We start from the raw sequence: 18,641 nt of genomic DNA, 5'->3' as shown, positions 1-18,641 counted from the left end.
ATTTGCAGCCATCTTTCTATCCAGAATAGATCCTCCAGGCAGATTACTAAAACATATAAACTCACATTAATATATAATAATAGGAACATTCCAAAAATAAAAAGCAGACCAGTTACAAAAAACGATCAAGCTCAAAGAGGACTGGCTTGAAGGAATTTTTGATAAAGCATAAAGTAAAACTAGACGCAGAAAGTTCTGAGGGAAAGACAGGAAATAGCTTGGCAGCTTATCCACATTGGTCCTTCCTTCCCTATAAGCAGAGCAGAAGGAGGGAAGAAAGCATCCCAAGAAGTCACCATCAGAATGAGGGCTCAATCCTTCCACTGATCAAAACTCAAGACCATTTGCACCTTTTCTTCAAAGACAACCAGGGTGACATTGCAGTCTGTGTACTGGACTAGAACTGCAAAGACCCAGGCTGAAATCTCATGAAGCTTACTGGGTAACCTTGGTCCAGCCATTCTCACTCTCATCTGCCTCACAGAACTGTATGAGCATAAAATGAAGGGGATAACCACGTGTCTCACCTGTGCTTCTTGGAGGAAGTGATATCGAGGCGGGAGTCAATGTGGCTATTGTGATCAAACCCATAGTTGGGCACAATCCAGTCTTGAAAATCTGTCTATCAGATTTTAATTCTACCCTTCCTCCAGGAAGCCCAGCAGGATTTGAGTCCTATGGCACCTTAGAGACCAACAAGATTTTCAGAGATCTGAAGAAGGGAGCTTTGCCTCTTGGAAGCTTATACTCTAAAAATCTTGTTGGTCTCTGAGGTGCCATTGGACTCAAATCCTGCTGTTCTACTGTAGACCAACATGGCCAGCTACCTGAAGCTATCTCCAAGAAGCCTGTGGTTCTTATTCTGTTATTCTTACAACAACTCTGTAATAAGTTAGAATAAGGGAGTGGGATAGCGCGAATGAGCTTCAGAGCTGAATGGGGAGTTAAACCCAGATCTCAGAACTAATCCAACATATTCTATTGGTTTTCACAATAATCATTTCCAGAAGCAGTAAGAGCATTAGAAAACCAATTAAACTTAAAATAAAATAAATGATGATACTCTAGTCAAAACAATTATTATTTCATCACTAACAAGATCTGGTCAAAGATATACGTTACTCAGTCCTCAGTATCAAAAGTATGCCAACAGGCAGCATTGATGAGCACTATTAAGTGCAGGGAATGACAGAAAGTCCGGATGAGTGACTGGAACACACCAATGACAAGTTAACACATAATAGAAACACATGCCCACATCCTTAGCAAATCCAAGGAAACTATATTCAGATACAAGCTTCATATTCTGTGGTTTCTTGAATGTTTGGAGATCTGTTAGTGAGTATGTGCATACCAGTCATTAGAATATTTGGCTTAAAACACACCTTTCTGTTTGGAAAGCCTGCCTGAGGTGTGAAGAGAAGTTCCAAATCAAAGGCAGTAATTGTGTATACAATTTACTAAATTACTAATGTTTTGGGGTCCCTGACCAGGATAGCTCAGGTGAGCCTGATCTCATCAGATCTCAGAAGCTAAACAGAATTGGCCTTGGTTAGTAATCGGATGGGTGACCTCCAGTGAAGATCAGGGTTGCAAAGGCAGGCAATGGCAAACCACCTCTGATAGTTTCTTGCCATGAAAACCCCACCAGGGGTCACCATAAGTCAACTCTGACTTAAGGGCAACACACACACAATGTTCTGGGGAGTCAAAAATAGAATTAATTTGATTAGTGTTGTGAGTTCATGCTGTATACTGTTCTGGATGACTCTGGTCAGGCCTAATTCAGATATAGGCATGCACTTAAGAAACCCTAAGCATCTACTTAACTTTCCTATATCAAACCATTTATCTCCTGGCTAGAGGTACACCACAGACAACATTTTTGGTTTGTTACTGGGTATGGTACACAAGTAATACAATTATGGGGTCTCTGCTTCTTTTTAAAGCTTTTATTATGATAGCATATAATAATAAAATAACATATAATAACAGCCCAATCAACAAATCAGACCATCCATTGTAACAAATACAAAGACAGTTAAGAAGAGCAATTGCATGAGTCCAAAAAGTATTTTATCCAAAGATAAGACCTTCTTCAAAAGCCAGCAGATATGAAAATTTCTCATACATTTAAACAGAACCTAAAATTAGCAGCATTTCATATAGAAATTACAAAAGAGATTTAAGCTGATGCCAGAAACCTGATTGCCAGCAGTGTAGGACCAAGGCTAACCTTCCTCAGGGAGGAAATTTTTCAGTCTTGGTACTTCTACAGAGGAGGCCCTGTCTCATGTATACCCATCAGAAGGCGAGGGAACACAGAGGAGGATATCCACCATGACCTAAATATCTGGACAAGTTCATATGGGAGAAGATGGTCCTTAAGATATCCTGGTCCTAGTTCATTAAGGATTTTCAAAGATAAAACCAGCACTCTGGATTGCAACGGGAAAGTAGTAGGAATATTTATTAGTTACTATAGAAAACTTTCACAGTTAGGAAAACATAGGATCATGCACAAGCAAATAAGCCTGAGGCAAGTATATTATAAAAAGAAAACTTATTTTTATTGAGATAAGTTCACATCCATGGTAGTAAAAAGGAGACAGAAACCTGGGCTGAATCCACACTTACTGGCATAGCGCTAAACAGTTGGAATGATGGCATCTTCCTGGCACTTTTTCTGATGTCTTTGCGCCATGAGAACGGCATCGTGGTGCGATGACATCATAAAATGCACCAAGAAGACGCTATCATTCCAACTATTTAGCACTATGCCGGTAAGTGTGGATTCAGCCCTAATCTAAAGAATACTTTTCCCTATAACAACATGCTGCCTTACCAAGCATCAAGAGAATGTGAATTTGGTCAGGCATATTAAAAAAAACGGTCATTATGGTCTCTCCCAAGAGAGAACAACAGAGACATCTTGCTCGTTGCGCATAACACAAAGGCGCAGAAAGAAAAGGAGTCAGAGAGAAGCTCCTAATTTAGACAAGGAGACACATCCTATTCAGTCAGAAGATAATAGACACATAATCTCATTCAAATACAAAGAGAAATACAGCATCCCACCAGCATCCAAGCAAGCTGAGTCACCTTTACTCCAATATAAGGCAACTGGGACCCCACACATAATACAAAATTGGAATAATATACTTGGAGTGACCTTCCCCTGCCAGCAATCTGGTGGCTGCATTTCAACCAATTTTGGTTTCCAAGCACTCCTCAATGACAGCTCCCATTGTAGTCTAGTCTTAGTGAGAACTAAGGCAGCAGTCCCCAATATGACATCTGCTAGTATCTCGTAAGAGTAAACCCATGGGCACCACTGAACCCCCTGATATGTTTTTGGTGTCTACTGACTGCCCCATTACCTGACCTCTTTCACATTTCTTTCTTATTCCTCTTAACGTTCCCATGTTTCCTTTATTCTTTGTTATTATGTTCACACTTCCTTTCCCCATACTTTTTCATTTTTCACACGTCTTTCTTCCCTTTTCTCTGCCTCACCTGTCTCTGGATCCTTACCTTTCCTCCTGGCTACTTCTCTAGTGGGTAATGGGAGGACAGAGAGATAATGTTGGCTACAATGAGATTGGTGGGAGGGGAAAGCCAAGCTCCAGCTGCTTTCCATGAAGACCAAGTTGCAACTGCTTAAAGGATACCTGAGCTCACAGTGTGGCTTGATTTATTTTCATGGGGTGTATATGTGTGCTCGAAACAACAAGCAGAAATAGAGCAGGAGAGAGAAGGACCATTACAAGATATCTGTGTCTGTCTATGAAGAACTGTAAGAGAGTCAAGACAAGGGTTGAATCCACACTTACTGGCATAGCGCAAAACAGTTGGAATGATAGTCGGAATGATAGTGCCTTCCACTCATGGTGTGATGATGTCAGAAATCGCACCAGGACAAGATCACACATTGACAAGAAACTACAGGCCAATATCACTATTAAATAATGACTATAAGCTGTTTGCATCAATCTTGGCAGGAAGACTTAAAAGTATCCTATGGGACATTATTCATGAAGACCAAAGTGGATTCCTACTTAGGAGGCATCTAAAGGACAATGTAAGAACAGTATTGGATATTCTGGAATATTTAGAAAAACATAATGAAAGACAAGTTGTTTTGATTTTCCTAGACGTCAAGAAGGCCTTTGACAATTTAAACTGGAAATTTTTGTTTAAGATATTGGAACATATGGACTTTGGGGACAATTTTATTAAATGGACTAAGTCGATTTATACAACCCAGACTGTGCAGATAGTCGTGAATGGAGAGTTAACCAAACCATGTGGAATACAAATAGGCACAAGACAAGGCTGCCCATTGTCACCTTTGTTATTTATACTGATGCTTGAAAACGCCATCATTCTGACTGTTTCGTGCTATGCCGGTAAGTGTGGATTCAGACAAGAAGGAAAATTTACACTGTGCTCCAGTCTCAGCTCACTCTCCTAACTCCTGGCACATCCAGAATACACTCAGCCCCACACCCAATAAAATGCATTGTATGAATACTAATAGACACCAGAGTCCTCCTGGCTTCAGTTGTACTCTTCAATCCTGAAAAAACTTGCAGATGGTAACTAAGGCCAACCATCATAATTTATTTCAGTTGCATAAATAAAAGTTAGATCAGACTATTAACTGAAATTTTTTTGAACCCCTTCAAAACTTGAAATCTTCTCATTCCTCCCCTCCCAAACAATTTATTTAGTAGAAACTTTATTTTACATATAGATGGAGAACTGGGAAAAAATCCAACTAATAATTTGAAGCCGTGACCTTGCAGCGGCATAAAACATTTTCAAAAGAGATTAAAGGATGCCATATCCAGGATGTAACTGACTTATTATCTCCTACAATTTCAATGAAGTCATAGATTTCTAAAAGTGTTCTAAATCAGTTCCTCTAACACTGATGGAAACTAGACATAGAAACAACAACATGACATCTGCCAGTGTCTCATAAGTAGACATGGACACGATCGGAATTACGGTCTGAAAATTGCCCTGATTTTGGCATTTGTGCCATCGGGACCGGGCTGATCGGTTCTGTCCATGGCTCCCGGTTCAGCGCTCGGGTGGGGCGCTCTATCGGGTCTCGATCGGATCAATCGGTTTACGTTCGGGATTGCAGTCTGCAGACAGTCTGGCGCCAGCCATCTGTTCCCGAGGGAACGGAGCCCCATGGAAACGGAGCCTGGGGAATGGCAGAGCTGTTTGCCCTCCTTCTGTTGCCCTGGAAACGCGAATGGAAGCCCAGCTTTCCTTGATCAGCAGGGCTTCCTTTCAACCACGGAGCAGCCAGAAAAGCGCACGCCCGTCTCGTCCATTTGGGAGAAGAGAGGGGAGGGCGGGGGAAGGGGGTGTTCTGTAGTTAAAGGCACTCGAATCTCATCCCTGCAAAGCCTGAGAGGCAGCTGTTACGGCCAAACACAGCTCTCCTGTGTAGCAGACCCAGGCTTTATAAATAGCCATGTGCTGCGCAAAAAAATTTCACTTTCCGCTCGCGGGTGGAGTGGGACAGAGGCGAGCTCTCGCTTGCCACTTTTGGAGAGAGAAAGCACAAGAGAGAGAGAGAGAGAGAGAGAGAGAGAGAGCTTTAGCTTTGGGGTTCAGCGGATAGGGAATTAGGGAATAGGGAGCTATCTCCTCTGGTTCCAGGGCTGCCGCCTAGCTCTGGGGCCAAGCGCGGTGGGCACCTCGGCTGAGGGCTCAGGTCTGGGGGGAAGTGTTGCAGCTGGGGTTGGGCTCTATTCCTATTCTCTCTCTCTGATTCCAGGGATGCCGCCTAGCTCTGGGGCCAAGCTCAGTGGGCACCTCCTTGGCTGAGGGCTCACACGGTATTACACACTCTAGTGCCTGGTCACTCTGGTCGGGGGGAGTGGTGGTGGTGGTGGGCAGGCTAAGGCTCTAGTCTCTTCCCTCTCTCTTTATCTCTCTGCTTCCAGGGCTGCCATCTAGCTCTGGGGCCAAGCTCAGTGGGCACCTCCTTGGCTGAGGGATCACACAGAATTACACACTCTAGTGCCTGGTCACTCTGGTCTGGGGGAGTGTTGGTGGTGGTGGTGGGCTAAGGCTCTAGTCCCTTCCCTCTCTCTTTCTCTCTCTGCTTCCAGGGCTGCCGTCTAGCTCTGGGGCCAAGCTCAGTGGGCACCTCCTTGGCTGAGGGCTCACACAGTATGACACACTCTAGTGCCTGGTCACTCTGGTCTGGGGGAGTGGTGGTGGTGGTGGGCAGGCTAAGGCTCTAGTCTCTTCCCTCTCTCTTTCTCTCTCTGCTTCCAGGGCTGCCATCTAGCTCTTGGGCCAAGCTCAGGGGCACCTCCTTGGCTGAGGGCTCACACTCTGTCATCCCCTCCTGCATTGTTGGCTGGCAGTATGAGACTCCGGGTGGAGGAAAAGAGTGATGGTGGGGGAAACTGCAGGGATTATTTTGGTTGCGGCACGGGAAGCAGTGCTGCGCAGGGCTCTGGAGCAGCAGGGACTCCCGCTTCCCCCAAATTACCAGTTGAGGCTGTGGAGGAGGAGGCCAAAGAACCCTTGCTGGTGGTGGAAGAGGAACTGCTAAAAATGTTTGCGGAGGAGGAGGAGGAGGAGGGCGAGGGATCGTTGGAGGAATAGTTGGGGTTCGAGGAGACCTCCAGCATGTCCCCATTCCAGAGTACCAGTGATGCTGTCCCTGCATGCACTCCACCCACCACTCCGTCTTCCGTTGCAAGCCCCATGGCACAGCCAGCAGCAACCCTTCATCCTCCCTTGCCTGGAACCTTATGCGGGCCATGGTTCAAGAGCAATGTTTGGAGGCACTTCCGGGCTGTTGGTAATGACCCCCGTGTGGTGCGGTGCTGTGCTTGGGGCTTCCGATTCCTGCTCAACCACTTTGCCCCATGGTTCAAGATGCTGTCACGGTGCACCGTTGGGCGTCGTGTCATGTCTGCCCTGTACGAGGCGGTGCGAGACATGGTGCACAGAGACCTGGCAGCGGCCGAGGACAGAAGAGTCCACTTCACGGCAGACCTGTGGAGCAGCTACCATCACAGGTACCTGGCCATCACCGCCCACTGGTGGCAACCGCAGGAACTCTGCACCCCCAGGACAAGATCTGGCCACCAGAAAATGTCCTCCAAACTGAGCCCGGGCTACAGGGCGGTTCTCCTTCAGGCCCGGGGGATGGACGAGGTCCACACCGGCAAGAACATTACCACCACTATCAAGGCGGCTCTGAGGGAGTGGACGTCTGGGGTGGAAGGGTTTGTCTGTGGCTACATGGTCACGGACGCGGGAGCCAACATGTTGGCAGCCCTGAGAGAGACATCCCTCCCGGGCCTGGTGTGCATGGCTCATAAACTGCACCTCATCAAGCGGGATGTGCTCAGGCTGGGGGGCAAGCCAAGGGACAGCTGGGACGCGGGAACCTTGCGGACATGCAGTCTGCTGGACACCTGCCGGCGCTTCGCTTCCCACTTCTCCTGCAGCATCAACTCGTCCCGAGAGCTCTTACACAGGCAGGGGGAGGGAGTGCTGCGCAGGGCTCTGGAGCAGCAGGGACTCCCGCTTCCCCCAAATTACCAGTTGAGGCTGTGGAGGAGGAGGCCAAAGAACCCTTGCCGGTGGTGGAAGAGGAACTGCTAAAAATGTTTGCGGAGGAGGAGGAGGAGGGCGAGTGATTGTTGGAGGAATAGTTGGGGTTCGAGGAGACCTCCAGCATGTCCCCATTCCAGAGTACCAGTGATGCTGTCCCTGCATGCACTCCACCCACCACTCCGTCTTCCGTTGCAAGCCCCATGGCACAGCCAGCAGCAACCCTTCATCCTCCCTTGCCTGGAACCTTATGCGGGCCATGGTTCAAGAGCAATGTTTGGAGGCACTTCTGGGCTGTTGGTAATGACCCCCGCGTGGTGTGGTGCTGTGCTTGTGGGACTATGGTGCGCAGGGGCAATGACCTGCAGCACCTGCCATTATCGAACCTCACTCGGCACCTGAAGAGGTACCACCCGAGCCTGTGTTCTCCCTCCTCGAACAGCAAAACTTCTTTGGGGGGGAAACGGAGGACCGTCATCGAGTCTGATCCAGGATCGGTGGGAAGGTCTACGGAATGCAGCCAGAGCAAGAAGCTATGTCCCGAGGGTGCGGGTGGTGGGAGCGGAGGGCTCAGGCAGGCCTCCCTGGGGGAAGTTGGTCCCTCGGGGTCGGGGGTGGTGCCGCTGAAAAGGGTGAGGTCAAGGGCTCAGGAGGTGGGCATTCGTGCGGTGGCACAGATGATCACCCTGCAAGGCTTCCCCCTGTCGGTCGTGGAGGGCGTGGGCTTCCAATTCCTGCTCAACCACTTTGCCCCATGGTTCAAGATGCTGTCACGGTGCACCGTTGGGCGTCGTGTCATGTCTGCCCTGTACGAGGCGGTGCGAGACATGGTGCGCAGAGACCTGGCAGCGGCCGAGGACAGAAGAGTCCACTTCACGGCAGACCTGTGGAGCAGCTACCATCATAGGTACCTGGCCATCACCGCCCACTGGTGGCAACCGCAGGAACTCTGCACCCCCAGGACAAGATCTGGCCACCAGAAAATGTCCTCCAAACTGAGCCCGGGCTACAGGGCAGTTCTCCTTCAGGCCCGGGGGATGGACGAGGTCCACACCGGCAAGAACATTACCACCACTATCAAGGCGGCTCTGAGGGAGTGGACGTCTGGGGTGGAAGGGTTTGTCTGTGGCTACATGGTCACGGACGCGGGAGCCAACATGTTGGCAGCCCTGAGAGAGACATCCCTCCCGGGCCTGGTGTGCATGGCTCACAAACTGCACATCATCAAGCGGGATGTGCTCAGGCTGGGGGGCAAGCCAAGGGACAGCTGGGACACGGGAACCTTGCGGACATGCAGTCTGCTGGACACCTGCCGGCGCTTCGCTTCCCACTTCTCCTGCAGCATCAACTCATCCCGAGAGCTCTTACACAGGCAGGGGGAGGGTGGGGACCCCGAGCACCAGCTCTTCCAGGACCTGCCCACGCGCTGGAACTCCACCTTTGACATGATCTGTTGTCTGGTGGAGAAAGTCGCGTGGTGCAAGACATCCTGTCGTCCTCAGATGTGCTGAGTAGGGGACAGGAGTTGGGCCTCAGCGCCGTGGACTGGAGAGCCCTTCACCAGATGTCCCGCATCCTCAAGCCCTTCAAGGATATCACGGAGCTCCTGTGCTCCTACCAGTCCAGCCTGGGTCAGGTCCTCCCCCTGATCCACGCCCTTGACCAGTTTCTGGACAAGGAGCTCCAGCAAGGGCAAGAGGTGCTGCTCCCCAGGGTCCGGGAATTTGTCTGCAGGATCAAGGCCTGCGTTGCTGAATGCCTGCACCCTTTCCGCCATGAGGCCCCCTACCAACTTGCCTCCCTCTGTGACCCCCGCATCAAGGGCAACATCGCCTCGCAGGCAGGGCATCTGCAGCAATGGAAGAAGGAGCTCCACAGAGCGGTGCTCCGTTTCCAGAGACAGAGGGCAGGAGGGAAGGAACTGGGCAGTGGCAAGGGGCAGGCGGTGGAGGAGGAGGAGGTTGAGGGCGAGGGGCAGGCAGTGGGAAGACAGCCAGGCCAGGGAACAGCCACCCCGACGGACACCTTCGATCTGTGGGCCTCGGCGGTGGGCGGAGTGGTTGGCCACAGCACGGCGGTCAGGTCCCTCCCAGTGGAGGACTCGGCGGGGGCCATGGTGCACGAGTACCTTTCGGAGCCCACCGAGCCCTCCCATGCCAACCCGTTGGAATATTGGGCAAGGAAATCGGACCACTAGCCGGACCTGTCCATCGTCACCACCAACATCCTTTCCTGCCCTCCCACCAGCGTGCAGAGCGAGCGGGTGTTCTCCCACATGGGAGACCTCCTCCGTCCCCGCCATGCACGTCTCGACCTTCACCTGGTTGACATGTTGACGTTCATCAAGGTGAACCTCAACCTACTGGGCCACCCTCCCGTCGACCTGGACCTCCCCGGGCTCGCCTCTGACTCTGAGCCACCCTAGGCTTGTGGTGCTTTGAGACACTGTTGCTGTTTTAGGACAGCCACAATGATACCTCGGTAGTCTTCAGGTTTCTCTTTCTTCTTCCTGTTTTGGGGTCATGTGACTGGAAAAAACAGCAATTTAAAATCTGATATAAGAATATCTCATGCAGTGTTTCCTTTGCCAATTGTCAAAGTAACCCGTTTCCGGGTATTATTCCCTAGACATACATTTGCATACGCCTTCTGCTCAGTATTCCTTCTGCATTCATCACTGGCTGATTTCTGGTCATAGTGGCCGGCCCAACTCGTCCACAGCGGGCTCGAGCCTGCCTCGGTTCTCGAGGGGGCTTCCATGGATGTTGTGCTGACCCTTTGTCCTCCTCTCTAGGACTAGTTCCCGTTCCGTCCTCTCTCTCTCTCTGGATCTGCACAGATGGCTCCAACGTGGTCCCCCAAGCCGCAACCACTCATGTCCTTCCCTACCTGTCTTTTCTGCGAAGGATGGTTGGTGCGGTGCTGCCCGCTGATGCAGCTGCTGGCCACGAGGAGCAGCCGTGCAGCTGCTGCTGGTGTGTGTACGGCAGGGAACACCCCCCCTTCGCATGGTTCCCCTGCTGCCCCCTCTGGACTTGGACCATTTGGGAGAGGACTAGCCAGTCCATGGAGCTGATGCTGAGCTCTTCGCCCTCCTGCAAAATGGGCACAGAGGACATGATATCCTGCACCACATTTCTTTGCTCCAACAGACAAGCTATCATTACTTCGGTGGAGTTCCAATAGGTGGGCATGTCTTCGAAAAGCTGGTGCTCAGGATGCTCCTCCTCCCCCTGCCTCTCATGTGTCTGGCAGGAAGAATGAATGCTGCAGAGAAAGTAGGCAGCCAGACGCTGACAGCGGTCTAACAAGGCATGCATTTCCGATGTTCCCTGGTCGCAAGTGGCCTTGATGATCCTAACCAGCATTCCTCATGACCAGGTGCAGCTTGTGCACCAAGCAGACAATGCCCTGAAGGAGTGCATCATTCAGGGTTGTAGGGGACCTTCCCCCAGCCCCCCCCCATGATGACATGTCGTATGCCAATCACATCCCTTTTCCGGCCAGGCAGGAAGGTGGGTGCTGCCGGCGAACATCACAGACTCTGGTTCTTGGTGGGAGCCTCAGCTGAGGACACACAGATGCTTGGGGACCTTCCTCCTCCCCCTGCCACCCCTCTTGATGACACGTCATGTCCCAACAATCCTTTTGGATGAGGTAGGAAGGTGGGTGCTGTTGGCCATGACGATGGCTCTTGGTGGGACCCCCGGCTAAGGAAAGGAGGACACTCAGGATCTGTGGGACTTCTCCCCTCCTCCTCCTCCTTATGACGACATGTAGTGTCCCTCGTATCCTCCTCATGATGACATGTCCCGTCCCTTCCATCCTTCTCTGGTGAGGCAGGAAGGTGGGTGAGGTCAGCTGCCATCGTGTGCCACGCAAAGAGGATCCCTTAACTGGGGACACTCAGGAAGGATCTGTGGGACTTCCCCCCTCCTCCCCCTCTTCATGACAGCACGTAGTGTCCCTTGTATCCTCCTCATGATGACATATCCCGTCCCTGGCATGCTCCTCCTGACAACAAGCCCCATCCCTCGAACCTTCTAAGTACCTCCTCTTATTGTTTACAAAGTCAAGGAATTACTTCCATTAGAATTTGTATGCTTGCAAAACAGTCTCAAGGCATGACTGCTGTCCCTTCCATCCTTCTCTGGCGAGGCAGGAAGGTGGGTGAGGTCAGCTGCCATCGTGTGCTGCGTAAAGAGGATCCCTTAGCTGGGGACACTCAGCATCTGTGGGACTTCATGGTCCTCCCCCTCCTCCCGATGACACATCCAGTCCCTCCCTGTATCCTCCCAACGGTGACACGCCCTGCCCCTTTCTGGCAAGGTAGGAAGGTGGGTGAGGTCAGCTGCCGCTGTAAGCACGCTAAGTCAGAAGTTGGCACTTCAGGTGCGGTCCCCCGATATCGGGGGAATCAGGCTGTCCACTGGGCAAATGTCAACTCCCCCCCCATGACAGTACCGGCACACTCCTGTGGGGACAGACCCCCCCACCCCCTGAGGGGAGGTGGCTTGCCGCTGCCTCCGTGGGCCTGCTGGGCCTGGTGGCCGCCATCCTCCTCATCCACCATTCCTTTAGCGCTGGAAACCGTGGGGCGCCCTCCCGTGTCGGCATTCCCGATTCCCGATTCCCGATTCTGTATTGGAAATGAGACTTGATCGGTGAGGTTCGGGTACCTGGGTTCGACGCCGCTGCGGAATCACGATCAGCTAAATTGGGATTATTTTTTGGATCGTGCCCATGTCTACTCATAAGAGTAAAACCAGTTAGATTTGACTTTGCTTACACTCCACTGAAGACAGAAAACAATTTTGTTTCTATTATCAAATCAGTTCAAAAAGGGATTACTCAGAATACCTTAACCGGAAATGTATTATCAGTGAATGACACACCCTTGCAACAATGCTCTGATGTAAGTTTGTTGGAGGGACAATGATTACACAGTGTGTTAATGGCCCAAGCAAGGATTTGTACTCTCAGAGAGGAGAGGTTCATCAGCAGCCACTAACCATGATGACAAAAGAGACTCTCCACATCCAGAGGCAATAAACCTCTGAATATCAGTGACAGCAGGCAACATCCAGGGAAAGGCCTATGTGCCTTGTTTGGTGACTCTACAGGACAACTGTGGGACAGGTTGCTGGACTAGATAGATGACTGGTCTTATCCAGAGGGCACCTCTCCTGTACTTACATTTTCCCCATTCCAAGAGCAACATCTAAACCATTATACCATTGGCTACCACACTGACATTCCAGGTGAAAAGTTGTTAGTAGCTTCTCTTGCTGAAATACCAGAGACAGACGTAATATTTTTATCAGAACTTTCCTAATCTTTTCTAAATTCAAAGCTTTACACAGTATTCCACAACAGTACTATTTTTAAAAAAGAATTCTGTTCTCATGTAAGGGGATTTGACTCTGCATAATATATCTCCAATGAAAGTACGTCAGCTCTCCTTACCATAAACTGTTTAGTAAGGGACAACAGTAAATATCTGTGTAGGTAGCTGATTGATATTTGTTCAGCATCCCATTCCAGTGTTACTTAAGGGGAAAGTAGTCATTGCATAGGTAAGGTCCAAAGCTTCCATAGAGAACAACATGAGTAAACATTCCCTCCCTCAACCTTGGTTCTTTGCTTCTCCCAGGGGCCATGCAGTGATTATGCAAGTGATAGTTTCAAACATGAGTAAGTCTGACATAGTTTTCTGCAAGCACTGCTCGGAGAGTTAGTGCCAGTACTCTGTATCTAACAATGTATGTACACATGACTGAATGAGCTCAAGCACAAAAAATAGCTGAGAAGTTCCAATACACTTACTTGGAACATTGGAGGTGACTAGTGATAAAGTCCTGAGGAGAAGCTATTATTTACAGCAACAGTGTTGTTATAGTTTTGGCAAGAAAGAAAATTTGCCTTGGCAAAATAAAGAGTGATCCAACCACCTATGTTTGCACACAGGATGTAGAGTACTGACTGAGCTACAATTAAATGCAGCCTCCTAAGGCTTCTTGTTATGTTCTAAAAGACATGGATATGGTCAGGGGTCATTTTGTAGAAAAAGAGCTGGAGGAACTCATTAGCATAACTCATTAGCATAGCTCATTAGCATATGTCACGCCTCTTGCCATCACTGGAAGTGTGTCATCAGTATGGTTGATTTGCATGTGCCACACCCCTGACATCACCTATCCTGGCTGTTTTGGACCCAATCCTGGCCATTCAGGGCTGAAATTGGGCCCAAAATGTCAAAAAGGGGCTGAAAATGGCTGAAAAGGGGCACAAAATGGTCAGAATCGGGCCACTGCTGAGTGGGAGAGCGATCTACCACCTGTCAGAGGCCTTAGCCAGGCCATTTCAGCCCCAATCCAGGCCAAAATGGGCCCCAAATGGCCGAGAGTCAGGTGGGCGGGGCCACCTGACATGTGACCTCTTTGGGGAACTGCCGGAACTGCATTCTTGCGCGTTCCCCCTCAAAATGAACCCTGGATATGGTCACAAAAGTTATAACATCTTAAAATCTTTTTAAAAAAATTATTGGTGAGTTTAAATTTTTAAATTTAATACATACATTCCCTTCATATCTAATTAATTCTGTTCCCCACCCTTTTCCTCCCCCCTCCCTATTGACTTCCAACAGCTTTCCAACCCTTACCCCCTTTTATTGCTTAATACTATTTCACTTATATTTTTCTTCAACACAGAGATCATAATATCTCTTGCTCTAAGCATATTCTAATTCTTTTATACAAATACTCTGTCAACTATACTATCAATATAGTATTTGCTGTATACTATACCATACAACATAGCATAGCATGCATTGAAATATAACATAACATATATTTATCTATAACACATAAATTATAATATCTCTTACTCTAAGCATGTTCTAATTCTTTTATGCGTGTTCTCTATCCAATATACTATCAATATAGTATTTGTTATATACTATTCCATGCAATATAACCTAGCATGCGTTGTAATATAGCATCCCAATATAGTATACAGTGCAATATACTAACACCATACATCATAATATATGTAATATATGATATAAATTTTCTAATGTATCCATTTTACTTCAAATTTTCTTAATCATAATATTAGCTTAGATTGTCATAGTTAAATTTCCCCCTTAATGGTAAAGTCACTTCTCTCCTCCATTTACACCACCACCCTTTAGAAATTCTCAAACTGCCACAATTCTCCTTTCACATGCTATTTTTTCTCTAAATATTGTTTTAATTTCCCCCAATCAGCAGTATATTGTCCTAGGTCAAGATCTTTAAGCTTCCTTGTCATTTTGTCCATTTCTGCCATGTACAGCAATTTGTAAATCCAGTCTTCTATAGTTGGTATTTCTTGTACTTTCCACTTCTGTGCGTACAAAAGTCTTGCCGCTGTAGTCATGTAAAATAGCAATGTTCTATACTGCATTGGAACAGCTTCCATCCCCAAGTTCAGTAGCAACAATTCAGGATTCTTGTTTATTTGGATTTGTAAAATCTCATTAATTACTTCAATTATATCTCCCCAATATTGCTTAGCTACTTCACAGGTCCACCACATATGATACAGTGATCCTTCATGCTTTTTACATTTCCAGCATTTGTCTGACATGTTTGTATTCCCTAGCGCAATTTTCTTTGGCGTTAAATACCATCTGTAGATCATTTTATATACATTCTCTTTAATATTCGTACAAGTTGAAATCTTCAATGTATTTTTCCACAGGTGTTCCCACGCCTCCATTGTTATTTCTTTATGAAAATTTATTGCCCACTTCACCATCTGGGTTTTAACTATTTCATCCTCTGTATACCATTTCAGAAGTAATTTATAAATTTTAGATATTTCTTTCTTGCCTTCTTGTAACATCACTTCTTCTAGTTCAGAGTTTTCCATTCTTATACCTCCTTTTAAGCAGTCCGAGTTGTAAAGATCTCTGATCTGTCTATATTAGAACCATCTATAACAAGGAGACAACTCTTCTTCTGTTTTTATTCTTAGCATTGAATGTTGTACTTGTGTTATCTCCTTGTATGTTAGGCACTGCTTCTCGTTGTCAACAGTTCTTGGATCTATTACTTCATACGGAACCACCCATGAAGGAATTCCATCTTCCATGTAAACCTTATATTTTTTCCAGACTGTGAAGAGGCTTCTCCAAATGTAATGGTGCAAAAAACATCGAGTCTGCTTTTACTTTATCATACCACATGTATGCATGCCATCCAAATAATTTTTTATGTCCCTCCAAGGCCAGCAATTTACGATTTTTAAACATTATCCAATCTTTTAACCATACCAGACATATTGCTTCATAATATAGTCTTATATTGGGCAGTTGGAAGCCACCTCTTTCTTTCGCATCCTGTAGTACTTTCATTTTCACGTGTGGTTTCTTGCCTGCCCACACTAAGTCTGAAATTTTCCTTTGCCATTTATCAAACTGTTTTGAATCTCTAATAATTGGGATTGTCTGCAACACGAACATCACTCGTGGTAAGACATTCATCTTTACTGCTGCTATTCTTCCCAACCATGATAGATTCAATTTATTCCATTTTATCAAGTCTCTTTCTATTTGTATCCACAATTTCTCATAGTTGTTTTTAAATAAGTCTATATTTTTCGCAGTCAGTTCGATACCCAAATACTTTACTTTATTAGTTACTTCACAGTCTGTTATCACCATTAGTTCTTGTTGCTTCTGTTTGGTCATATTCTTGCATAATATTTTGGACTTCTTTTTATTCACATAAAATCCAGCTAGATCTCCAAATTGCTTTATTTTCTCTATTACCTTTGGCATGTTTTCGATTGTATCTTCTACTATTAACATTATGTCATCCGCAAATGCTCTGACCTTGTAGGAAAATTCCTTTATTTTTATACCTCGGATTGTGTCATCCTCTCGTATTTGAACCATCAATATTTCCAAAACCAGAATAAACAACAGTGGAGACAGAGGGCAACCCTGTCTTGTTCCTTTGCTTATTTTCAAATTTTTAGTTAAGTCCTCATTCACTACAATTGCTGCACTTTGGTCTCTGTAAATTTCTCTAACCGCTTGTATGAACCTTTCTCCCATTTGCAGCTTTTCCATAGTGGCAAACATAAAGTCCCAGTTCAAGTTGTCAAAAGCTTTTTCTGCATCCACGAAAAAGAAACCAACTTCCCTATCACAATGCTTATCATAGTATTCAATAGCATTTATTACTGTCCTTAAATTGTCTTTAATTTGTCTATCAGGTAAAAATCCTGCCTGCTCTTCTGCAATAAATTCCACCAGCCATCCTTTTATTCTTTCTGCCAAAACTTTTGCAAATATTTTATAGTCATTGTTCAATAACGAAATTGGCCTATAATTTTTAACATTGGTCAAGTCCAGTCCATCTTTCGGAATCAATGATCTGTTGGCTTTGTTCCATGAATCAGGAATTTTTTGGCCTTGCATAGTTTCATTCATTACCTCTTTCAAAAAAGGTGCCAATTCGTTAGCCATCACTTTATAGAACTTTGCTGTTAATCCGTCCGGTCCTGGTGCTTTCCCCAATTTCGTTGATTGGATGGCCTCTTTTATTTCTTCCTCTGTTACTTCTCTATTTAATTTTTCTTTCCATTCCTCCGACATCTTTGGTAGTTTCATTTTCTCCAAGTACTCCTCTATTGAACCCCTGTTCACGTCCTTTTTCTGGTACAGTTTTGCATACAATTTATAGAAGGCTTTACTGATGGCTGTTTGGTCCAATAATGTTCTATCTTCCTCTCGGATTTTAATTACAGTTTTCTTCTCTTTTTTCTTTTTCAATTGCCAAGCTAGGTATTTGCCAGGTTTGTTGGCCCCTTCAAATGTCTTTTGGTTCATTTTTTTCAAATTCCACTCCAATTCTTTGTTGCTCATTGCCGTCAATTGCTCCTGCAATATTTTTATATCCTGATATATCCGCTTCTTCCCTGGCCTTTTCTTAAGTTGCACCTCTTTGGCTTTGATTTTTTCCATTATTTCTTTTCTTTTTTCCTCTTTTCTCCTTCTATCTCTTCCATTTAAGTCCATCAGTATTCCTCTAATTACCGCTTTGTAAGTGTCCCATACCTTATAAGTTGACACATCCTTGTTTATGTTGTATTGTATAAAGAATTTCGTCTCCTTTCGCAGCAGCGTCATATTGTCTTCTATCTGCAGCAAGTCTTCATTTATCCTCCATCCTCTTTTTTTAGTATTTTTTCCGAATCTCCACATAATTGGGTTATGATCTGAGCTTACGTTAGGCATAATTTCCACATCTCTAGTCCACAACGTCAATTCTTTGGAAGCCCAGATCATATCAATTCTTGATAATGTAAAATGTCTTGCAGAGTAAAAGGTGAATTGTCTATTTTTAGGATTTTGTCTCCTCCATACATCCTCCAGACTTTCTTGCTCTTTAATCGCAAAAAATGACTTTGGCAAAAGTCCTCTTTTTTTCTGTGCAATTTTAGATTTCTTGTCTTCTTCTAAGCTTGTAACTCCATTAAAGTCACCCGCCATAATTATTTGGTCATAAGTCAACTCCTCTAGTTGTCCTTGCAAGTCCTTAAATTTTTTTTCTTTTGCACCGTTTGGTGCATAAATTCCAATCACCAAGATCTTTTTTGCGTTCCAAATTATTTCCACCGCTAAATATCTGGCTTCTACATCACTTAAAATTAATTTTGGCTGCAGCTCCTCCTTTATATACAGTGCAACTCCTCTCTTCTTCTTTTTGGAGGCAGCTGCAAATTCATTTCCCAATTTTGCCAATTTTAAATACTTTAAGTCCTGTTTCCTAATATGTGTCTCTTGCAAGCATACTATGTTGCATTTTTGTTTTAGAAGCCAATGGAAAATAGCCTTACGTTTACAAGGTGAATTAAGTCCATTTACATTCCAAGGTATAATTTTACACTCCATATTTACATTCTTGTACTTTTTGGTAAGTCCTTTTCATTGTCCCTAATAAACACTTCCATCTCATGGCCAGATCTGATGTTCTTCCTTGTTCCAC

General features: G+C 46.2%; 1 protein-coding gene across 1 annotated transcript in view; it reads right to left on the bottom strand.

The window, feature by feature from the left end:
* The window catches only part of WDR64 (WD repeat domain 64), a 128,250-nt gene that overhangs the window by 39,619 nt on the left and 69,990 nt on the right, over window positions 1-18,641 (bottom strand). The gene's annotated exons all lie outside the window — the stretch shown is intronic.

Source organism: Eublepharis macularius, chromosome 1 (assembly GCF_028583425.1).
Source record: "Eublepharis macularius isolate TG4126 chromosome 1, MPM_Emac_v1.0, whole genome shotgun sequence".
In the NCBI taxonomy this organism is placed as follows: Eukaryota; Metazoa; Chordata; class Lepidosauria; order Squamata; family Eublepharidae; genus Eublepharis; species Eublepharis macularius.
Note: the sequence above shows the minus strand (reverse complement) of the source record. Positions and strands in the feature narration are given on the sequence as shown.